Source organism: Suncus etruscus, chromosome 14, assembly GCF_024139225.1.
Source record: "Suncus etruscus isolate mSunEtr1 chromosome 14, mSunEtr1.pri.cur, whole genome shotgun sequence".
NCBI lineage: Eukaryota > Metazoa > Chordata > Mammalia > Eulipotyphla > Soricidae > Suncus > Suncus etruscus.
In genome coordinates this window covers 25,763,324-25,769,323 of record NC_064861.1, presented here as the reverse complement: position 1 = coordinate 25,769,323, position 6,000 = coordinate 25,763,324, and the positions used below count along the sequence as shown (strand labels likewise).

At 61.3% G+C, this 6,000-nt stretch overlaps 1 protein-coding gene across 2 annotated transcripts in view; it reads left to right on the top strand.

Moving 5' to 3' along the window:
* The first annotated feature begins 4,409 nt into the window (after positions 1-4,409).
* CXXC5 (CXXC finger protein 5) overlaps positions 4,410-6,000 on the top strand; it is a 33,243-nt gene continuing 31,652 nt past the window's right edge. The window contains exon 1 of one of the 2 annotated variants that reach the window (XM_049786027.1): positions 4,410-4,591. The gene's annotated coding sequence lies outside the window, so the exon portion shown is untranslated. The remainder of the gene's footprint in view (positions 4,592-6,000) is intronic. The other variant, XM_049786028.1, reaches the window with a different exon arrangement.

Below are 6,000 nucleotides of genomic sequence, written 5' to 3'. Positions count from 1 at the left end.
GAACACTGGGAATGGTGGATGAATCGAGATATTTACTTTGGCCATTTCACAAAGTGTTCTGCTCTGGCTGAGGGCTTCCTGAGTGTGGGCCACAGATGTTGGATGTTATAGACCCAGATCTGGAGCTAGAGAGCCAGCTCTCTCCCAATTCCCTTTCTGTCCCTGTCTCTCCCCTTACAGTACTAGGCACTTGAAGAACTGACTTCCGGAATCTAAGCTGATGGTCTTATCATGTGAAAGTTAAATATTCATCTGGGGGAGGCCAGGAGATGGTACAGCTTTTAGGGGTCATTCAAACCTAGGCTATGCCTTATCTGATCTGGGTTTAATTCTGGTTACCTTGTGTTCCCCTGAGCTCTGCTGCATTCTTGGGTCCTCACACTGAGTGCTGCTCAGCTGAGAATCCCTAATATAGCCCCCCAGAACCCCTTACCATCTTCTGAGAACTGCAAGAGAAGGAATAATGAACTAGGATGTTTCACTTCTTATGGAAGACAGACTCCCACAAATCCAAAGTCCTTCTCTCAGGCATTGCTCAATGGCCCGGATTTGTTTCACTTTTTACAGGGTGGGTTATATGTGGTTTAAGTGAGACCTTTCCTGTTCCCCTTGTACTTTCCACATGGACTACTCCTCTTTTGGCTCCCACCTGGGTTGGGGAGGTAAAGTCTTGGGTCTCCCTCCAGTTGAGAAGAGAAAGATACTAAGACACACACTATCAATCAGGCCTAGATACCTTTTTCTTTTCCCTGGAAGTCACCTTTAGGATCAAAAGGGAGCTACAGTAGGTAGGATGGTTTCCTAGGTTCAATGCTCAGCACCCTATAAGGTCCAGCCCTACCAAAACTGATCCCTGAGCAGAGTCCTGAGTACCTCTGTTGTGTCCCCAAATAGTGTGGGGGGCACATAGTATAGTGGGTTGGGCACTTGCCTTGTATGCAGCTGACCTGGATTCAATACTTGGCATCCCACACAGTACTCAGAGCCTACCAGGAGTGATTCCTGAGTGCAGAGCCCAGAGTTGCTCCTGAGCACCGCTGATTATGGCTCCACAAAAAAAAGTGAATAAGGGGCCGGAGAGATAGCACAGCGGCGTTTGCCTTGCAAGCAGCCGTCCCAGGACCAAAGGTGGTTGGTTCAAATCCCAGCGTCCCATATGGTCCTCCGTGCCTGCCAGGAGCTATTCCTGAGCAGATAGCCAGGAGTATCCCCTGAGCACCACCGGGTGTGGCCCAAAACAAATAAAAAAGAAAGTGAATATAAATAGCAATTTGTTTTGGAGAGGTCCTTTACCTGGCGATGCTTATATTTAAAGGGTTCATTCCTGAGTTCTGTGAGGAATCACTCCTGGTGGGGTCTAGGGAACAACATGTGGTGCCAGGGATCTAATCCAGGTAGGCTATGTGCAAGGCAAATGCCCTACCCGTTGTACTATTTCTTTTGGTCCCTCAATAATGAATACCAATTTCTAATTGGAGTCACTATTCACCCCTTGGATCCAGTATAAGGTTTGGTGGGGGTGGCTTGGGGATGATCTTTCACAACTGGGGACTTAAGAGCCTGTGAGACTTCGTCTTGGGTGCTAGTCCTGAGACCCACTGCTTACTAGAAGAGAACAGCCTCTTACCCTAATTATCTGCACCTCAGCTTTCCCTAAAAAGGCCGATGGAGGTGACAAGTGCTTGGAGACCCTAGCTTCCCAGCCTAGGAACATGCCCCATTTTTGTCTGGTCCCTGAACAACAGTGACACATAGGAGCCCCTCATTGAGTGGTAGAACTGGAAGGTGTTCACTCATCTTTTTTTTTTTGGGGGGGGGTCACAGCCGTTTCTCCTGGCTCTACACTCAGAAATCGCTCCTGGCAGGCTCAGGGGATCATATGGGATGCCAGGATTCGAACCACCATTCTTTTGCATGCGAGGCAAACGCCCTACCTCCATGCTATCTCTCCAGTCCATGTATTCGCTCATCTTAAAATTCTTCATATCACGGGGCTGGAGAGATAGCACAGCGATAGGTTGTTGGCTCTGCACGCAGCCGATTCAGAAAGGGAGGTGGTTCAAACCTGGCATCCCATATGGTCCCCTGTGCCTGCCAGGGGCAATTTCTGAGCACAGAGCCAGGAGTAATCCCTGAGCGCCACCAGATGTGACCCAAAAACAAACAACCAACCACCTTCACATCACAAGTATTTTGCTTTTTGGGAGGAGATGTCACAACCAACAGCACTCAGGAGTTACTCCTGGCTCTGAGCTCAGAAATCACTTTGGCAGGCTTATGGACCATATGGGATGCTGGGGATTGAACCAGAGTCCATCTGGGGTTGGCCACATGCAAGGCCAATACCCTACCACTGCTGTGCTATCTCTGGCCCCAAGTGTTTTGCTTTTTCTCACCCAGTATATGTGCTTGGGGTGCATGAGAGCTTCTCAGGAGAGCCATATTCTGTCACTCAGGGGAAGATACTCAGCATTTACAGAAAGAAGGGCCTGTTGTCTGAGGAGGATCACTGTAGTCTGAGGGGTCATGATAAAGATGAACTCTGCCCTTGGACACTTACTCAGCCTCCCCCCACCACCACCACTTGGCTGGATTAAGGTCCCAAGGTCAAATTTAGAAGGCTTGGAGGATGGCACCACCAGCAGTTGCACAGCGGGCAGCACGGAGAAGAGGGAGGAGAGGAAACTGTGGTGAGGTAGGAGCTGGTTTTGTTTCTTGCTTCTAGCAATGAGGCCAAGCCTGAGTCTAGATGCACTGGGGAGGTAGGTTAACTCCCTGTTATCTGGGCTCCCACTCAGCTAGCGTAATGTTTAACCCCAGGCAATTTCTCCAACCACCCAGACCCTCTGCTAGGGTTCAGGGTTTGAGGGCTATTTTTCTTGGCAGAAGAAACCCACACCTCATGAATTCCATGGGGGTTATCCGCAGTTAGGAACTATTTGTGCACATGTGTGGGGTTTCAATTTGTTTTGTGTTTTATTTTGGAGCCACACCTGGCGGTGTGCTCAGGGTGGTTTCTTCTGGGTCCTACACTCAGTGGACCATATGGGATGCTAGGAATCAAACTCCGGTTGGCAGCGTGCAAGGCTGCTGTACCTGATGTACCTGCCTTGGCCTTCTTTCTGTGGGGTTTCAATTTGGGATCATTTTGGGCCAGAGATCCGTATGGTGAGAAGGCCACCTCGGTTACAAGCCGTGAGGGACACTGAGTGAGGAGGACTCCGACATGAGGGTCCAGATCTAGGCCACTGGACTGGGCCCCTGACAGAGCGAGGCTCCCTTCAGCCAGCGTCTCTGAAAGGCTTTCCTGCCGGTGCCAGGCACGTTTTCTAGCCAGATCGCTCTCGGGCGGGCGTCGGAGCAGGGCACGCCAGCTCCTTGCTCGCATCAGTTTCCTGATCTGTGGAATGGGGACCGGAATCAGTGTCCCCTCCCCAGTCCGGGAAGGCGCTGTGGGAAGGGTGAGCGAGGTCTTGGGCCGCGTCTCGTCGCCGGAGTGGCGCGGGCCAGGACTTCCCCGCGTCGCGTCCTGCGTGCGCACCTGAGTGGAGTGTGGCGCGCCCAGGCGAGGGGCGCAGCGGGAGGCGGGCGACGCTTTCCTGGCCGGGGTGCGGTGGTGGGTCTCCACGCACAGGTCACCGCTCAATCCCGCACGCACACGCACACGCACACACACACACACGCAAGAAGGAGAGCCCGGTTCTTTGGGGCTAAAGTTGCAGAGCCAGGAGACGCGGGCGCCCGTGCGGGGCGGGGCGGGGAGGGGAGGGGAGGGGAGGGGAGCGGGGCCGGGGCGGCCGCGTGAGAGCCAGCTCGCCCGCTCGCTCGCTGGAGGCGCCAGGGCTGCGGCTCCGGCCGGCCTCGGGGCCTGCGGCGTCCAAGTGGCCAGAGCGGCGCGGGCGGGAGGGAGGCGGGCGGGCGGGCGGGGCGCCGAGGTGGCGGGGGAGAGGCGGCGGCGGCGGCGGCGCGGCGCGGCAGTCCGGTCCGGGTTTTGCCGGCAGCCCCCGGGCAGCCTTCAGAGCTCCCTCCAGCCCGGGCGGGCGGCGCGCGGCTGGGGCGACCGAGGCGGCGGAGCCTGAGCGGGGATGTAGATGTAGAGGCGGCGGCGGCGGCGAGAGCAGGCGCCAGGCAGCGCCGAGCCCGGAGAGCGGCCGGACCCGGAGTGGCGTCGCGTCGCGTCGCCTGGCCTCGTCCGGTCCCCGAACCCGTCCCCGTCCCCGTCCCCGCGTCCCAGCCCGGCCATGCGCGCCGCCCGCTGAGTGCGAGTCCGAGTCCGGCGCGGCGCTCGCGCTCGCTCGCTCGCTCGCTCGGCGGCTGAGTTGAGCCGGGCGCGGGAGGGGGCGGAGGGGCAGGTGCTGCGCGCGCCCCCCTCGCGCCTCCCTCGGGCCAGCCAGCAGCAGCAGCAGCCAGCCAGCCAGGCGGCCGGCCGCGGCGGCGTTGGCGGCGTGACTCGGGCTCGGGACGCGGGCACCGCGGGCGGCGGCGGTGCCCGGAGCGGAGCGCGGCGCGGCGCGGCGGGCGCCCCTCCCCCTCGGCCTCCTGCGCGGCGGCGGCGGCGGCTCGGGCTCCGGCTGGGACGACTCGCGAGCCGGTAGGTGTCGGGCCCCGGCCCTCCCGCCCGTCCCGCCCGCCCTCCCCACCGCCCGCGCCGCCCCCTCCCCTCCGCCCGCCCCGCCCGCCTCCTCCCCTCCCCGGCCCGGTGCGCGGCCGGGCCGGAGTTCGCTGCAAGTCGGCGCAAAGTTTGGCGGCGGGCGCGGCTCCCCGAAGTTCAGGTGCGGAGAGGAGAGGAGGGGAGCGGAGGGCGCGGGCGCGGGCGCGGGCGGCGGGGCGCGGGCGGAGGGTCCCGGGCCGGGCGAGCGTCCTGGCGCTCCGGCACTGGGGCCGCTGCAAGCCGCCGCCGTCCCCGACCGAGCCGCAGTCGGCTCGCCTCGGTCGCAGATCACTGAGTTCAGACAAAAAGACGGGCTTGGGGTTAGGGTCGGGCACCTAACGGCGGGCGCGTTGCTTGCCGGGGGCTCTTGGGGCGTCCCGGGCGCTCTCCCCCAAAAGCCCGGGCTGGAGGGCACCCTAGTAGAGGCGCGGGAGCAGGAGCAGGATCGTCCCCACCTCCAGGCGCTGCGCTGCGTTGCGCTCCGCCCGCGGGGGCGGCTCATTGGAGATCTGGGGCGCGCACACCCCGCAGCAGACCCCGCTTCCCCGCCGGGGCGCTTGCGGGGCGACGGCGACCGCTCCGATCGCGCGTGGCTGAGCCGCCCGCAACCCTGCGCTCGGAGGGGGCGGCGGCCGTGCCACAGTTTCCCCCACCCACCCACCCGGGGCTCTTCGCCCGCGGGGTGCCTCGCGGGCTGATCGAGTTTGACCTTTTTGGCCGCCCAAGTCTCGCCCCAGCGCCGCCGCCGCCGCCGCTCCCCACGGCCCCCTCGGCTTCCCACCCCGGCCGCGGGGAGTCCTGCGTTCGGGATGTCTGTCTCCTGAGCCCCGCGTGGCCAGGCAGCGTGCGGAGGAGCCGGGGAGGGGGGACAGAGGCAGCCTGGCAGCTCCGGCTTCTGGCTCCCCGTGAAGTTCGGCCCCGAACCCCCACTTCCCGCAGCCTCGGGGAGCGGAGCGGTGCGGCGCTGAGCGCGGGGCCGAGCCGGAGCCGGAGCCGGAGCCGGAGCCGACGCCGCGGGAAGAATGTGTTAATTTTCTCGCCGGGGGAAGTTGTCCTCGCCCGCCCGCCCGGAACGGAACGGAACGGGCTGCTTTGCTTTCCGGCGGGGGCTGCGGGGTGCGCCTGGCTTTGTTTATCTGTGGGGTGGGCCGAAAGTGAGTGACCCCAGTTTTCAGCGGGGACCACCTTCAGGACCTGTCAGAAGAGCCGAAGCGCCTAGGCTCGAGCGAGATCTTGTTTTATTTCTTAATTTCTGTCTCTGCACCCTCTCTGGAATTGCCAGTGCTACGAGGAGTTGGGCCAGTGCCTTGGGCGGCGATAAAGCATCCCAAGATTTGGGGAGGGGGCTC